This window comes from Mauremys reevesii, linkage group 1, assembly GCF_016161935.1.
Source record: "Mauremys reevesii isolate NIE-2019 linkage group 1, ASM1616193v1, whole genome shotgun sequence".
Lineage (NCBI taxonomy): Eukaryota > Metazoa > Chordata > Testudines > Geoemydidae > Mauremys > Mauremys reevesii.
Window position 1 is genome coordinate 292,734,693 of NC_052623.1, and position 16,839 is coordinate 292,751,531.

The window sequence follows — 16,839 nt, forward strand, 5'->3', positions numbered from 1 at the left end:
CTTATACTCCCACACACCAAACTGGAGCTTAAAGGTCACCTTTAATGTGTTCTGTGTTTTCAAAATGGCTATAATTCCAACCTGAAGATTATTTTGTCCAGTAAGACCATTTACTAATCCTGAACTTTAATTCCTTATAGTTATATTTTATCTTTATTAGAATATTTCTGTTACAATTTAAAGCATTTGTATTACTAAATGTTAGTATTTCTTATTATCTTTTCTATTGTCTTCCTGCTTCCTCAGTGCACAACAATACAACCGCTTGATTGAGAAAGGAAGAGGTTTTCTAATGAGTCTAACACATTCAATAATAGTAGCTGTTCCTGTAAGTAACCACTCTGCACTTTGTAATACTGTATCTTCATGTGTAGGAGGAGAAGGACCTCGGAGTATTGGTTGATCGCAGGATGACTATGAGCCGCCAATGTGATATGGCCGTTAAAAAAGCTAATGCGGTTTTAGGATGCATCAGGCGAGGTATTTCCAGCAAAGATAAGGAGGTGTTAGTAACATTATATAAGGCACTGGTGAGACCTCATCTGGAATACTGTGTGCAGTTCTGGTCTCCCATGTTTAAGAAGGATGAATTCAAACTGGAACAGGTTCAGAGACGGGCTACTAGGATGATCCAAGGAATGGAAAACCTGTCTTATGAAAGGAGACTGAAAGAGTTTGGCTTGTTTAGCCTAACCAAAAGAAGGTTGAGGGGGGATATGATTGCTCTTTATAAATATATCAGAGGGATTAATATTAGGGAGGGAGAGGAATTATTTAAGCTTAGTACCAATGTGGACACAAGAACAAATGGATATAAACTGGACACTAGGAAGTTTAGACTTGAAATTAGACGAAGGTTTCTAACCATTAGAGGAGTGAAGTTCTGGAACAGCCTTCCAAGGGGAGTAGTGGGGGCAAAAGACATATCTGGCTTTAAGACTAAGCTTGATAAATTTATGGAGGGGATGGTATGATGGGATAGCCTAATTTTGGCAATTAATTTGGCAATTGATCTTTGATTATCAGCAGGTAAGTATGACCAGTGGTCTGTGATGGGATGTTAGATGGGTTGGGATCTGAGTTACTACAGAGAATTCTTTCCTGGGTGCTGGCTGGTGAGTCTTGCCCACATGCTCAGGGTTTAACTGATCACCATATTTGGGGTCGGGAAGGAATTTTCCTCCAGGGCAGATTGGCAGAGGCCCTGGAGGTTTTTCGCCTTCCTCTGCAGTGTGGGGCACGGGTCACTTGCTGGAGGATTCTCTGCAGCTTGAGGTCTTCAAACTGCAATTTGGGGACTTCAATAACTCAGACATAGGCTAGGGGTTTGTTATAGAAGTGGATGGCTGAGATTCTGTGGCCTGCATTGTGCAGGAGGTCAGACTAGATGATCATAATGGTCCCTTCTGACCTTAAGGTCTATGAGTCTATGAGTCTATGAGATGTCAATGAAATTTAGAAAAAATGACTGTTATATAAACTCCACCTGCATTTAGCCTCTGCCCCTCCCCAGTACCATTTGTGGTTATACACAACGGCAGGGCATTGTGTACGCCTCTTTAGAGCTGCAAATTTTTTTTGAAGGAAATGTTTTTCAGTGACAAATGAAGATTTAGCAACATCAAATGTTTTGTAACCTCATGTCAATTTCAGTTTAAGGGGGGAAAAAAACCTGAAAATTCAAAAACACCCTAAATGTTTTGTTTTGACATTGTTGAAACAAAACCTTTTGATGTTTCTGTTTGAAAGGACATTTTTTTCCAAAACTTGCTTTAATTTTATTATTTAAGAATCCAAAAACATTTACCAATGGTAAAAATTAAAATGAAAAGTTTTTTTATTTTTGTTGAAACAAAACATTTAATTCAACTGGAAACAATTTCTTTTTTCAAATTTTCAACCAAAGCTTTTCACAGGTAGCCACTAACTGAGTGTTCCTCATTTTCTGGGTGCTTAGCATGAGGCCCCTGGGGTCATATATGTGATGTGCTGAGCACTCACAACTGCAAATGAAGTCTATGAGAGCTGTGCTTTGAGCATATAGAATGTTATAAAAATGCAAGGTACCCTAAGAAATCAAGCCCAAGTGTCTCAAGTTGGGTACCTTAATTACAGAGGGAAATTGAATTCTTGCCTTTCCTAACTCTGAGTGCTTAATATTGCAACCTTAACTTTCTTTTAACAGGTAATTTTGTATATAACATATATTATTAATATTTAAGCCATGTACTGCATAAATAGCTGTATTATTTGTTAATTGATGTTAGCATGCATCAGGGATATGCATACCAGTCATTACTGCTCCATTTCTTGTTTTGCTTGGTTTGTTCTAGAGCTAATCTAGCAAGTTTTGAAAAAGGAAAGCATATTCACTTATCTGTGTCTCTAGGCAGCTTGAATTCTCCAGTAAGTATTTAATAAATTGTTCAGAATATTTGACTAATTTTGTTGGTTTAATTTTTGCTTCTCTTCCTTCGGGACTCAGGATGTGTTGACCCTTTTAGGCACTGATTCCTTTTGAAGGAGTTTCAGCTAAAAATCCAAGTCAACTTGAGAATTAGCTATGCAAGTAATAACACTTTAATTTGTGGCTCTGATGAACCCGTAAGTAATCAGGAATGGGATGATTCTGACTAAGTGAATAAGAGTTTAAAAAAATAAATAAATCCTTGAAGCCAATCTAGCCATTGTCCATTTGGAGATGGTACTACCCCAGAGCTATGCAACCTCCTACCTCAAAGAGACCCATTTTAACAGAATGCTGCCAAACAAGTCTTTGTGGTTTAATTTAGTGAAGAACGGTCTGATCCATCTCCTGTTCAACTTGATGGTCAGACTCCAAATGAGTTCAGTGGGAGTCAGAACAGGCATTGGCTTGGGCTAGCCATTGTGTGGACAGGCTTGCTTTTTCACACAGATTCTACAGTAGAATCCTAACCCTGATCCACTCAGATGTCTCTTGAACAAAGGCAAACATGGCAATTTTGGGATTTTCATCATTAACTTGTACCCCAGCCTTGCACCAGACACTGTCTCAAATTATCCATATATAGGCATTGCTCATGGAAGTCTCTTTGTTGTTGTTTTTAATCCGGTAAATTAACAGGTGCCATGGTGCTGAGGTCTGGCATTCTATATGGCATTTGTGAGACACTGCCTCACAAAAGCACAATTCCTACAAGGGATTCTCTTGCACTGGGAGAAGAGTAATTGACTATCTCCCTTTGTGAGGTGCAGAATACTCTGCTAGCACATGGGTGAGTGATGCCCTATCCACTCCCTCCCCCCAGCTGCTCTTGTGGGGCTCATCAGCCCCCCAAACATCCAGAGCAGCAGCATGGCCACATAAGGAAGGAAGCCACACTCCCTTTATTCCCCTGCAAGGCTGTGTTAGGGCTAGGCATAGTGAAGATAAAATTGTGCACAGCGTGGGACTAGGATGAAAATACAAATCTATTTCCACATGAACTCTAATCCATCCAGATCTGCTCCGAGTTCTAAGTAATTGTAAGCCAGGGCACTAACCCATGACACTAGCCTGCCTCCATTTGTAGGTACCTTTCAGGCCTTGTCAAGAACAGGAAAAAATGTGGGTCTTTAATGCTAGCTGCTAGTATGAAATTATGTGAATAACACAATAATTTTAAAGCATTTCATCTGAACTGACTCCACAGCTGTATTTCTTTTGATGTCATTTTTATTGACTTCCTGCTTCTTTCATTTCTGTAGTCCTTAGCCACTACTTTGCATTTCTATGTATTCCAGTCCCAGCACTGCCTTTATGTGGATTGCATGGCACTTCACAGCAATTAAGTTGCCTTTCTTTGACGACTGAATGTGTTCCTTCCATGGTGCATGCAACACTAAAGCTGTCTAGATTGGGAAAAGACATTTTCAAAAAACATACTTACAAATTTTAAACACCACTTAGCCCTAGTGTAGACAGGGTTTAACATAGTTAAAATGTGTTAGCTGGCTCAACCCAGGGTATAAGGGAAAGCAATCTTTGGCCCCCTGCCTCTAGAGATCGCTTTGCAGATATTTGTGCACACACAACATTTGAAGCGGGATGTGCTTGTCACTGTTAGAAGACCAACAGTCACCATCCAAGTTTGAAAAAATTGGCCGAAGTGTCCTGCCCAAGGTTAGTTTTCAAATATACTCAGCAGAATATATAGGGGGAAGTGTTTCAACCTTTGCCTTGTGAATTACATATAGGCTTTGTGTCTGTACACCAGAAAGGAGTAAAGGTGGGGTCAGTGGATCCACCACTTTGCCGATCTATCAATCATTTCCGCACCTTACTGAGGAGATGTAAAAGCGCCGTCATTCCTACTGCAGTACAGTGGTTGAAGTGGTTCTCCTGCATGGGCTGAGCTTGCTGCCTCCCAGTCCCTTGGAAAACCCCAGTGTACAGACCCGTTACTCAAAACATGTGCTGGACTAAGGAATTTCCCCTATATAAGAGAAGTGGGCACCATTTTAAACTCTAATAGACAATTCTGCTCTTACTGTGACTGTCGCACACACATACCTCTATACACACCAACTTTACCTTTAATGTACTTGCTTGGACTAATATCCAGTCTAAGGCCAAATATTGTTGTTTGAGTGTACTCCTTTATTCATAGCGGGCAGGATCCTCTGCCACTGAAGCCCATGGGAGTTTTGCCAGTGGGAACGAGATCAGACTCGTGGACTATGAGCCAGATTCTTCTCCTCCCTACACTTCACGTAGTCATTTACACCAGGGCAAGGCAGGTGATATGATTGACAACTCCTTTGCCCTCATGTTGCACTGCTATAAATGAGTACACGAGGTGCCAGGCAATCTGACTCTCTGTCTATGTTCATAATGAAAGTCCTGGAGCTAAAAAGCTGCACTTATTTTATTCATAGCCTGCACTTGAATACATAACCTTTTGTTTCCCTTTGTATGGGCTTAATGATTGATCATTTTTCTTCTCAGACTTGAGCTTGCTGCCGTGGGTTTGTTATCAAATTGGTTGATACCCTTTTTCTAGTACAAAGAGGCTCAGATTGCAAACTGCCCTGCCTGACATCATTAATAAAAGTAACCAAGCTGAAGATTTCTTTTACAGGAAATCTGCCAAACAGAAGCTAGAGAGGTGGAAATGATGGCTGGGGAGTTACTGTTAAAAGACCAAAGTAAATTCCACATAATAATGGGTCATATTCTCAAGCCTCATTTGACCCTTTTGCACCACTGAGGTGTTTTAAAGGGGTCATCAGCCAGCCTGTGTAGGAGAATTCCCTGCTGGTTCCATGCTGCTGTTGCCAGCACCTCTGCTCTCCACCCCCTAGCATAGGGAGACTCTAGGGCAGTGGTGAGCAACCTGCTGCCCATCAGGGCAAGCCACTGGCGGGCCGCCAGACCATTTGTTTACATTTTCATGGCTGCCCACAGCTCCCAGTGGCTGGGAACGGCAAACCACAGCCACTGGGAACTGCGGGCGGCCAGACTAATGTAAACAAAAGGTCTGGCAGCCCACCAGCAGCTTGCCCTGACGGGCTGCCCATGGGCCACAGGTTGCTCACCACTGCTCTAGGAAGGGTGTCAGGGGCACAGTGGAACACCCCTCTTCTATTCCAGTCCTCTACTGCCCAGCAGCAGCGCTAAGTGGGATTGAAGATGTGAATCAGGGAACTGGAATTCTGGCACACAAGTTAATCTGCCTCAACTGCTCTGATTGAACTGACATACAAGATATCCTACCCCTGTGTTACAAATGAGCACAGTGCATCCTTTCAGAGGTGGGAAATGAAATTATCTCCCGCACTGCCATCATGAAATAAATTTTAGCAGCCCCTGAAGAAAATAAAGTAATGCAGGAATGAGACAGCGCTTCAGTGACACCATATTTCAAATACAAGCCAACCTCATGGTGGAAGTACATAAAAACATGCCACTACAGAATTTTTAACAACGTTAAAACTACTGTACAGTGATTAACTGAGTAGGTGGTGAGCTACCAGCTTGGATGAGCTCATTAATCAGTGCAGCAGAGTATATGTCACACACTTTACTTCAGTATTTTCCACTTCCTTCTCTGATCTCAAGATGCAGGACTGCAGGAAGCAATTGACAAAATGCTGCCTTGGGGGCTTGGGGAAACAGCCGCTCACCATCACCAATTCACTCCACCAGGAAAGTTTATGCTATTGGAATCATAGGGCCTGAGTCTGCTCTCACATCAGTGTATATCAGATGTAATTCCAGTGATGTCATTGCAGCTCTGTGCATGACAAACTGATGTAAAGAAGAGGAGAATAAGGCCTGTAACATGTGACGAGGAAGCGTGTGCACGCACACACACACACACACACACATATATTCTTTAGAAATGTTACTTTCAGTCTAGAATATATGTTAAAAGTATGTTTGCAATTTGTCCATATGATATAGCGGCACATTGTTCAAAGTCTAACAGGGGATTAGCACTCAGGACTCCTGGATCTTTCTAGCGATGCCACTAACTCAATGTATTTCAGTGGTGCTGGACAACAGTTGGTCTATTTTTCCTCAGTTTCACCATCTGTACAATGGATATAGTAATGCTTTCCATAGGACTTGCCTCACAGTCAGCCCTATCCTATAGACCAGTGGTTCTCAAACTTTTCTACTGGTGATCCCTTTCACATAGCACACCTCTGAGTGCGACCCCCTTATAAATTAAAAACACTTCTTTGCTGGAGGCAAAGCAGGATTTGGGGTGGAGGATGACAGCTCGCGACCCCCCATGTAATAACCTTGTGACCCCCTGAGGATCTCAACCCCCCCGCCAGTTTGACAATCTCTGCTATAGACTTTACTTGGACACAATTCCTACTGATGTCAATGGAAGTTTCTGTAGACCATGGACTGCAGGATTGGGTGTAGGGTCCGTAAGGCTTAATCCATCTATATCTGTAAAATGCTTTGAGATCCTCAAATGAAAGGAGATGTGTTCTATAAGCACTAAGCTTTATGATTGTAAAGTAATACAATAATTTCCCACATAGAGTTTCATCAAGTTAATTCATTTAAGTGTCAAATGCAGACCTGGTGTAAGTGAATGCAATGCCATTTCGGGCAACAGAAAAATTAGTCTGAAAATTAAATTAAGATAAATACTCCCCCTTCCTCCTCCCACAGATTTTTGCAGCAGCCATCAAACAAGCAGCTATTTTTTATGTTGGTTGCATTGTATACATTATTTTGTCAATAATATTTTTTAATGTTGGATATGTCAAACTAATACCCAGTTGGCAGAAATTAGACTAGAGAGAATTGGTCAGAACTGCAGAACAACAGAGGGGCTAGGCACAAGTTAAAAACATAGAATTAAAACTTTCTTATCCCAGATGGAATGTGTGTGCCAGTCAGGCAGTTTGTTGGGTGGTTGGCCATTACTCACAGTCCTCTGTTTGTGACATAAAACTACAGACGAGCAAAGCTACAAGATTTAGATCCAGATCTAAATTCAGATTCCAAACACACCCATTAACCTCCCCCAAATTTAAAGGGGAAGGTAATAGCCAGATATTTGGTCTGGACTTTAATTCTAAGGAACCTCAGCTCTTCCAGAACTCCTCCAGGGTTCCAGTAGGTCTTAGAACTTACCATTTTTTCCACTGGATGTGCAGCAACATTTTACTACAGTTACAGAGTTGTTGACAGAAGCTATACAGAAAGTGGACGTGCTTAAACTTCAATCCTTTTCTCAAAGTGCTTATCATTCCCATTTTGACCCCGGTGACACTGTCTTCAATTCAGGTGAAAGTAAGTTTATATGCATCCAGGGAATTTTATTAAATATTTCTGCTGAAAAATAAAAGTAAAGAAAAAATCATTGCAGACCTATTGGCTCTTGCTACCATTTGTTTTATATATTCAGTTCACTGCATTTACAATTTTTTTTTGTAAATACTTTGATCTCGGCACGACAATGGAGTTTTGTCTGTTTCTGGTAGAGTTGGTGGAGAAGTTTTAAAAAAGTGAGTATTTTCATGAATAAAAAGGACAAATTGATTTATTATAGTGCATGGGGTCATGTTACTCACTCATGAGGATTTGGACATTATCAGGTATTCACAGAAATGGTTGCAAATCTCAGTAGTTTCACAAATAGCTAGAGACATGACATCCACCATGTTGGCTGACACCAGTGATTCAACTTGGGGACCTCCAGAGCTGAAAGCATAAACTGGAATTAAAAAAATAAGCTCTGTTGGATCAGGCAGAGAGCAGAATAAGTAACACACATCAGCAATGCCATACTGGATCAGACCCAAGGTCCATCTAATCCAGTATCCCATATCTGGTAGAGGCTTCAGAAATAAGTGTAAAACCCTACAGTAGGCAGAAGGAGGATAATCCACCTCCCTACATTAGGTCTCATTGTGATCTCTGATAGTTAGAGTTTGGCTGAAACATTAAGTTTAATATCCCTCTCTGATGCTTTCTTGGGGTGCCCAGGACTGTGAGTCACTTCCCCCCCCTCCATGTCTCCAGTGAGAGGAAGATTTACATGTGCTTAATTGGGAGTCAGCTCCCTGACACCACCAGCCTACTAGCCATGCAATCTCCTCAGGGCTCTGCCAGCCCTTACTTTGCCCCACAGGTTAACAATCAGTGCACTCCAATCACTGAGCCCCCTTGAAGTATTCCCTTGCAGTGTCCAGTCGTTAACCACTAGGCACTCACAGAAATTACCAGTTAAGCTGTCCCTAAGGGAACAGCTTGTTTACGTCAGCTGAGGATCAGCTACATAACAGCACTAAAATATATTTATAGTGAAAATAATCATACATTTATTATCAAAGGGTAACATTTAAGAGATAGTGAGTAGGGATAACAATGGAAACAGAAGTGGTTATATATAAATACTATAGCATGAATTTTAGAATTTAAGCTTAACTTTAAGAGGCTAAATCTTCATCTAAAGTAGTTTATCTCACTTAAAGCAACCTCCCGCCATCTCCACCCAACATGGCTGGGATCCCTCTTTCATGGATGCTAAAAGAAATGTTCTTTTTGTTTCCTCAGTGAAGGATGAAGATGTGTCCTTTTGCCTTCTCCTTACATCCTCAAAGTTCATTGCTTTGTACCCGAATGAGGATGACTCCTTTCATTTGTTCCCTGGTACGTTGGCTTCATGTTACCTTTGCACCCTCATATTCAGATCATATGCAAACAGGCTTCCATTGCGTTGGCTTGCAGTGCCTATTTTACATGTGAACCCAGACAGAGAGGTGAATATACATCCTTTGTCTGGTCAAAACTTGCTTGTCAACCCACCTTTGTTTTAGACTTTAAAACATATTTTCCAGTATATATACACAGAACTCCTTGATTATCATCTGTAAATACATCTGTGACGGGTCTGGTACCTCAGCACACCCTGGTGGCAGGGGCGAGCTGGGGCCTAGCGCCGCGCCACTCCCTTGTTCTTCGGTCTGCCACTGGTAACCGGCTTATTACGGCCTACTGGCCAGAGTTCACGTAAACACCCCCTCTCAGAGCGGGGTAGCACGGCCTAGCGGCCGGAGTCCAGCAACCCCCCCTTCGGAGCGGGGTAGCACGGCCTAGCAGCCCAAAGTCCATAGACACCCCTTTGGAACGGGGTAGCACGGCCTAGCGGCCGGAGTCCAACAACCCCCCTCTTCGGAGCGGGGTAGCACGGCCTAGCGGCCAAAGTCCACAGACACCCCTTCGGAGCGGGGTAGCACGGCCTAGTGGCAGGAGTCCAACAACCCCCCTCTTCAGAGCGCGGTAGCACGGCCTAGCGGCCAAAGTCCACAGACACCCCTTCGGAGCGGGGTAGCACGGCCTAGCGGCCGGAGTCCAACAACCCCTCTCTTCGGAGCGGGGTAGCACGGCCTAGCGGCCAAAGTCCACAGACACCCCTTCGGAGCGGGGTAGCACGGCCTAGCGGCCGGAGTCCAACAAACCCCCTCTTCGGAGCGGGGTAGCACGGCCTAGCGGCCAAGGTCCATAGACACCCCTTCGGAGCGGGGTAGCACGGCTAGCGGCCAGAGTCCAACAACCCCTCTCTTCGGAGCGGGGTAGCACGGCCTAGCGGCCAGAGTCCATAGACACCCCCCTCCGGAGCGGGATTCAAGGGGTGGGGTAGGGGGACTCGGGCCCGCCCTCTCCGCCGAGCCCCGACCCAGGGCCCTGATTGTGGCAAGCTCTCCTTGCTCCCCCCCGCTCGGCGGGGATCCGCCCGCAACACGCCGAGCGGTGCTGCAGCTTTAAGGCTGTCAGTCTCGACGATCCCCTGGGTCACTTCCTACCCTGTCTAGCCGGACGTCGCCGTTGTGGGAGCGGTTCCCCCATAGGTCCCTCCCGGCAGGCATCCCCCTCCGTCCCCGGGGTCTCCGGTACGGCCTCTGCTCGGCTGACGCCCCGGTCAAGGCGCACTGGCTCTCCTTCGGCAGGAGCTGACGGTCTGCGTCCTTCTCCCCCAGTGGTCAGCCCCGACTGAGCAGACCTGCAGGCTTTTATACCGGTCTGCCAGTTGGAGCACGCCCAGCAGAGCTTCCTGGGCGTGGCTTCCTCTGCTAGCAAAGAAGGGTTAACCCCCGCTGTACCAGTGCGGGGCTGTCCCGCCCCGTCACAACATCTCACAAGGATTATGAAGAGATCCTTATGATATAAGCTTTGATTAGAGACCTCACTTGACCCTCTTTGGATAAATACAATGAAAGCAATGTATTGGATGTAGCGAGTTTCACAGGCCTGTCAGACTTTACTGTTAAAGAATAGTGAATCATTTGGGAGTTGGTACTGAGGGATTCTTAGGGTCACTCCCTCCTACAATGTTTTGTTGTTAATTATGATAATTCTGGATATTCTTGATATCAGCAAATATGTCCACACACACTGACCACTGGGTTTCCATCAACAAATATATCCACACACAATGACCATGTACTAGAAGTGCGTTATTCATTATTTGCTGGTTTATCATTTTGTCTTACATGTTTCAGTAATCTAATCAGGGAGCAGAATAAATAGTATGTGACTAAGGTAACCAGCCACACAGCATAAGCAACAAATAGTGAACAAGCAAAGCAAGCAGCCGGAGGACAACTCATTGTCTGAAAACTATTCATCCAAACTATTCAGCAAATACTTACTGATAAAGAATACATTTGAAGAGAATCAGAAAAGGCTTGCAAAGAATACACCAATCGAAAAAGTGGTTATTACTTACTATGAAGAGTTTTACCCACTCTTTTTAATGGGTTAATGGAGCCAAGCCTGACAAGTCAAATTCCCTGGGTCAGGAGTCAAGGCCAGCAAAGATTCAGTGAAGTGCCTCAATATTCTTTCTTTATCACTGCCAACAGTTCCAAATATGTGTCCCTTCTGACAATAAAAAGAAAAATCTGTTTCACAAAATTGGTAACTATGTGAAAGCTTCCATTACCCACTAAAGGTAACAAAACAGCACAACATGCCTAGACATTAAAGTGCCAGAAGCATCACATCACATTGATTTGCAGCCTAATGGGCACATAGACTACAGTAGATAATTGTAAGCAGCATTCGCCACATCACTGACATTCAAGATGTGTGATAGCTGCAAAACACATTAACATTTTTTTTTGCCACTCTCACTTTAACCTTCTAGAGAAAGAACTTACATTATTGCTAATATTCTCCTAGTATGTCTGAGCGGAAGATATTTCGTGTTACAGAGTATATACCATACTGCAAAGCTAAATTATATGAATGTTGCTGAGGAAATGGGAACTCAGGCATGCTCTTAGTATCAGTTAAGTTTCTGTCACATAAGTGCCAAAGACCCAGCTACCTAAACTGTTTTCCATAACATATTAGAATAAAAATGTAATTATCCATCTTAATGTAAATAAAGTGTGGTTTTTTTAGAAAGATCAATAACCACACCAGTCAGAGGAAGTAACATTTTTTCCATTTATTTATTCATCCATCATATGTTCAATACATTCAGCTGCCAGCACAGGAAAGATATTGCAGCAATGGTATAATCCATAACCCTCTATATAGGCTGATAGGCTATCCAGAATTTATTATTTGGAGCAGTATCTCTTCCTGCACTGAGTAAGGCCATCCTGTTGAAGGTGCAGGAGAGTATTATCTTTCTCCTTATTGTTAGTGCTGAATGAAAGATATTTCATAAACAGTTTGGTGTCATTTTGAATAATGTTTAGATTTTGTTTGGTTCCTGCTTGTTTTCCTTTGTTTTTCTGTCAATACTCATGTGAATGGGTATTTGTTTGCAGGGATGTTTTGGAAAAACTGTTTTTTGTTTTTGCAAGTGTCTGTATTCATGGGATTTGCCCCTGCCCTGTCTGGAGCACAGGTCATAGGGACTTTCAGGCCTCTCATTTTCTCCCTTCCCTGCTCTGCCGTACACAGGTTTTCAAGTCTTTTTGCAAGTATCTGAGGGCCAATTTTGCTCTCAAACTGGCTCCAAACCACCATAATTTTTGACCAGCTCTGCAAATAACTTGTGTTTTATTACAGCCAAATGCAAAGTCATGCATCTAGGAACAAAAAATGTAGGTCACAGTGACAGGATTGGGGACTGTATCTTGGAGAAAGCAGTGATTCTGAAAAGGTCTTAGAGGTTATAATGAACAAACAACTGAACAAGAGCTATGGCTAAAAGGGCTAGCTCCATTTTTGGTATACAAACAGGGAAATATCTAATAGAAATGGGGGGCATTATTATCTCTGAATATAGTACTGGAATAATGAAACCATTACTGGAATCCTGTGTCCATTTCTGGTGCCCACGTTTCAAAAAAGCTGTGGAAAAATTGGAAAGGGTTCAGAAAAAATGTACAAGAATGGTTTGAGGTCTGGAAAACTTGCCTGATGGTGAGAAAATTAAGAAGCTCAACCTATTTAGTTTATCTAAGAGAAGGTTATTAAACAGCTTCTTTGTGGTCTATAAGTAGTTCCAGAAGGAGGAGATTTCTGATAGTAGACATCTCTTTAATCTAGAAGGAAAAGGCATAACAAGATCTAGTATTTGGAAGATGAAGCCAAACAAATTCAGGATTGAAATAAAACAAAAAAAATTAACAGTGAAGGGAATTAAGCACTGGAATAACTTATCTAGGGACACAGCAGATTTGTTCTTAACTGAAGTGAGAGGCCAGAGGATCCCTTTAGAAAGATGATCACGATGTCCATTCACCTACTCCTCATGGTACCTTTTGTCTCCTGACAGCATAGGGGTCTACTGTCTTCACCTGGCTTAACTACATCTTAGTCTAGTTGTTGTTTAGTGTTAAGGACAGACTATGCAGAGCAATGAATGTAATAGATGAAGTCAGAAATGATTAGTCAATATGCATAACAGTTAACATGCAATATAATACTCCAGAGCCAAATGCTTCAAAGTTATGGGCAGAACCACATTAAAAATAATCAGTAAAATGAAGCAAAACTCAGATTTTGAAGCAAGATATACACTTTGGCAAAGTAGCTTAAAACTCTAGTTACTCTCAATTAAAGCAACTGTCACAAAGCAATGATACCAGATCAAAAGATTTCACTTATATCAGTTTAATCCCATCACTAATGTAGGTCCAGGGCCTTATCCAAAGCTCAGTGAAGTTAATTGGAGTCTCCGGGTGACTTCAATGGGCTTGAAGGAAATGGGGGCACAATAGCCCATATGTTTGTGAGATTGTGTGATTTTTCCCTGGATAGTACATTGTCAGGGTGTAATGTGGAGACTTAACAAAACCCTTATGTAAAGATGCATGAAGCTAAGCTATGAAGAACTATGAGTTTTTACCATGCCAGGGCCACAGTCTATGAAGCTCAGTTTTTATGCTATGTGTAAGCTGGCTGACTTTCAAAGCTAACAGCAGGCTATTTATTTCTTTTGCATGTGTCTAATTCACCACTTCTAGATCTGTAATAAAAGTGGCATGTAGTGAGTTGGGCTGATTTCGCCATGAATAGTGTGTTTCTGAAGATTTATCTGCATGTATAAAGAGAAGAAGTGACAAGCAATGACACCTGTTTATCATAGGTACAGTGTTGCATAAATTCTTCAGAGAAAATCCTGGTAACATTTTTAAAATTCTTTTAAGGTAAAAGTAAATATTACTTATAGCATTGCCAAATGTATTGGTTTAAACAATAGCTTTGGCATACGTTATGTGGGCTAAGACAACGATTATGTGATGTCCAAAAATGCCTAATAAATAATTATATAATATTTTAAAAGGCAACAAATAATTATTTTCTAAAACCCAGATTTGTTGAAAAAAATCAAGAACTAAATTTGGATTCAGTGGCTGTGATACTGCCTGGGTGGTGGAGTTAGACCCTGCACTACCCAGAGGGGCGAGGGAGGCACTGCAATCATGCAGGACCTAATACGAGAGCTTGTTGAAGTATGGGGGCAAGGGAGATAATGATTTTCTGCAAAAATTATTTTCATAACATTTTCCCCATTTTTATCATTGAAATTCTTTGACATTTTGAAACATTACAACCAGTTCTAAAACTGTTCAAAATATAGAGAACTGTGATCCTCCCCTCATTTTTGTATCTTTGTCTGAAATTTTGACCAATATATGGCGCTGAAATTTCAAGTTCTGCTACAATCTGCTTGACATAATACCTCCAGGGCCCTAGGGGGAGCATGTTCCAATGCAGCACTTGCTGCACCAGTAGTAAAATTATTGTGTATGCCTCTTCCAATAATATTGGGTGAACATGAGGATGTTCCCTGCTCCAGTTCCAAGCTGCACAAATACACACTTTGGGGAGTGCAGTGCTGCCAGTGGTGTTAGGAGCATCTGTTGTGTGTCTATAAAACAACTGCATCATGGCTGCCTTCTGCACTCATCCTGTAGGATGAAAGAACCCACTTGTGTCCCCTCAGCCCACCTTTGAAAAGGCAACCATAATTTGGTCCCAACGGATATTTACTTTTGCTACATAAGGGCCAGAATGTACTGCCCTCATTCATGCTGAAATTAATAGTACCTTACACCCTGAGTAGTCCCACTGAAGTCAATGTGCCTATTTCATTGTAACAAAGGGTAGCACAATCTGGCCCTAATAAAATAATGGGATGATTAGTAAATATTTAGAGGAACAGTAAATATTTATCTTGAATCTAGATAAACTAAATATTTGGCTTAAAATTAAAGAGGTCTGTTATTTGTTAAAGTATATTTGGTTTTTTTTAATAATAGGCTAGACTGCTCTATAAATATGTTGCTGCTAATTATTTGAATCTTATTGATACTGATACGATTGCACACCAGCTAAGGAATCTGTTTCTCTCTGGGAAGCCCTATATCATACAACTACAGTTAACCACCTATTTAGCCACAGGAGAGGAATGACATTTTTACAATGCATAGACATGCACTAGTCCAATTAATAAACAGGTGGCCAAAGTCAAAGTTCCTTGAAATCTGGACAGAGCTGTGCTGTGTTACATTCAAGGCATTTATCAAACTGTCTCACAGAAGTACTGTTAATCTAAATGTGTCTAGTTTAAATCCCTGGCAATTTATTTGGCTGTTTCATCATTTGTGAAGTTTGCAGCTTTAGTATTTAATCATCCTTAACTCATAATCATCCTCCTTTCCTGCATGATACCTCTCAAGGACCATAAAGTATTGTAGTTGTATCTTTGTAGTTCTTCCCCACCCCCATCTTGTACAGTGATGAAGTGTTTTTAAGATACAGGCCACTGCATTCTGCCAGGCTGTAACTTTAGGGGCAGTAAGAAGATCGCTTTTACTCAGAAAGATGCAAAGTAAAGTGATTACTTTTTAGTAACACGTCATTAACCTAGTGGGTTTCTATCCTCAGCTTTCCTTGCTTTTCTCTTGTAGGTCTTCTTGTGTTGAGCCTGGGAGCAATGCCATTGAAATACACACTGGAGGCACATCAAAGAATAAATCTATGATTATTAAATATTTCAGGTTCTCTGGGCAGTACCTTTATGTTGGTTCTTTGAAATGTTGGTGCAGATTCAGTCAGTCAGCTTTGTGTCCTTTTTAAAGAGAGGTATCTGCAGGGCACTTACTAATTGCCTCAGAAAAAAAGTGTCAGTGTGCAGAAAGAAAGATACAGAGTAATGAAAACTTAGAAGTTTTGCATTTGGGAAATTGTACTGTACCATACTGAAATAGGGGGCCCGTTAGTACCGAATATCTGACTAGCCACAAAATGAAGACACAAGAAATTGTGGAAGGGGGAGCCAAAGCCACACATATGGGCATGAAATGGAGGAGAGCCAACTCAGCATCAGGTTCCATCTTTCCCAGGAACCCATAGAAACTCACGGAAGTTGAGAAGGGAGGCCAGAGGTGGAGAGGAGGGGACAGCTGCTCTCCATGACATCCCCAATCACCCCACCAGCTGCTTTGTGCATCAGTTAACAAGTTCATGCTGACTTGTTAACTGATGAGGAGTTCAGGAGGAGCCACCACAAAGGGAATCCATGGGGATATGGGATCTGTCAGTACTCTGTTGCAATGAGACCAGGGGAGTAGCAGAGGAAACAGTGTGGAGGCCCAGGGTCTTCATGGGATCAGCTGAGATCCACAGTTTCTGCAGAAGTGAGACGGCAGAGCTCATTGATGCCAACCCACAGTGCAATATTTTGAAGCAAATGTCACATATGGAAGCTCATGGACAAGGCAAAGAGAAGATTATCTGGACCATAATTATTGGTGATTTATTCATGGTTTACATTGGTCTAAAGCAGTGGTTTTCAAACTGTGGGGAGGGCCTCCTAAGGGAGGCATGGGAATGTGTCAAGGGAGGTGTGAGCTGTGTGCTTCTTTTTTTGAAGA

General features: G+C 42.2%; 1 long non-coding RNA gene across 1 annotated transcript; it reads left to right on the forward strand.

The window, feature by feature from the left end:
- The first annotated feature begins 246 nt into the window (after nucleotides 1–246).
- Nucleotides 247–14,020, forward strand: LOC120397165. Its single transcript, XR_005593699.1, has 4 exons — nucleotides 247–328; nucleotides 2,334–2,406; nucleotides 9,050–9,145; nucleotides 13,924–14,020. It is a non-coding gene; the product is annotated as an uncharacterized LOC120397165 (long non-coding RNA).
- The last annotated feature ends 2,819 nt before the right edge of the window (nucleotides 14,021–16,839 follow it).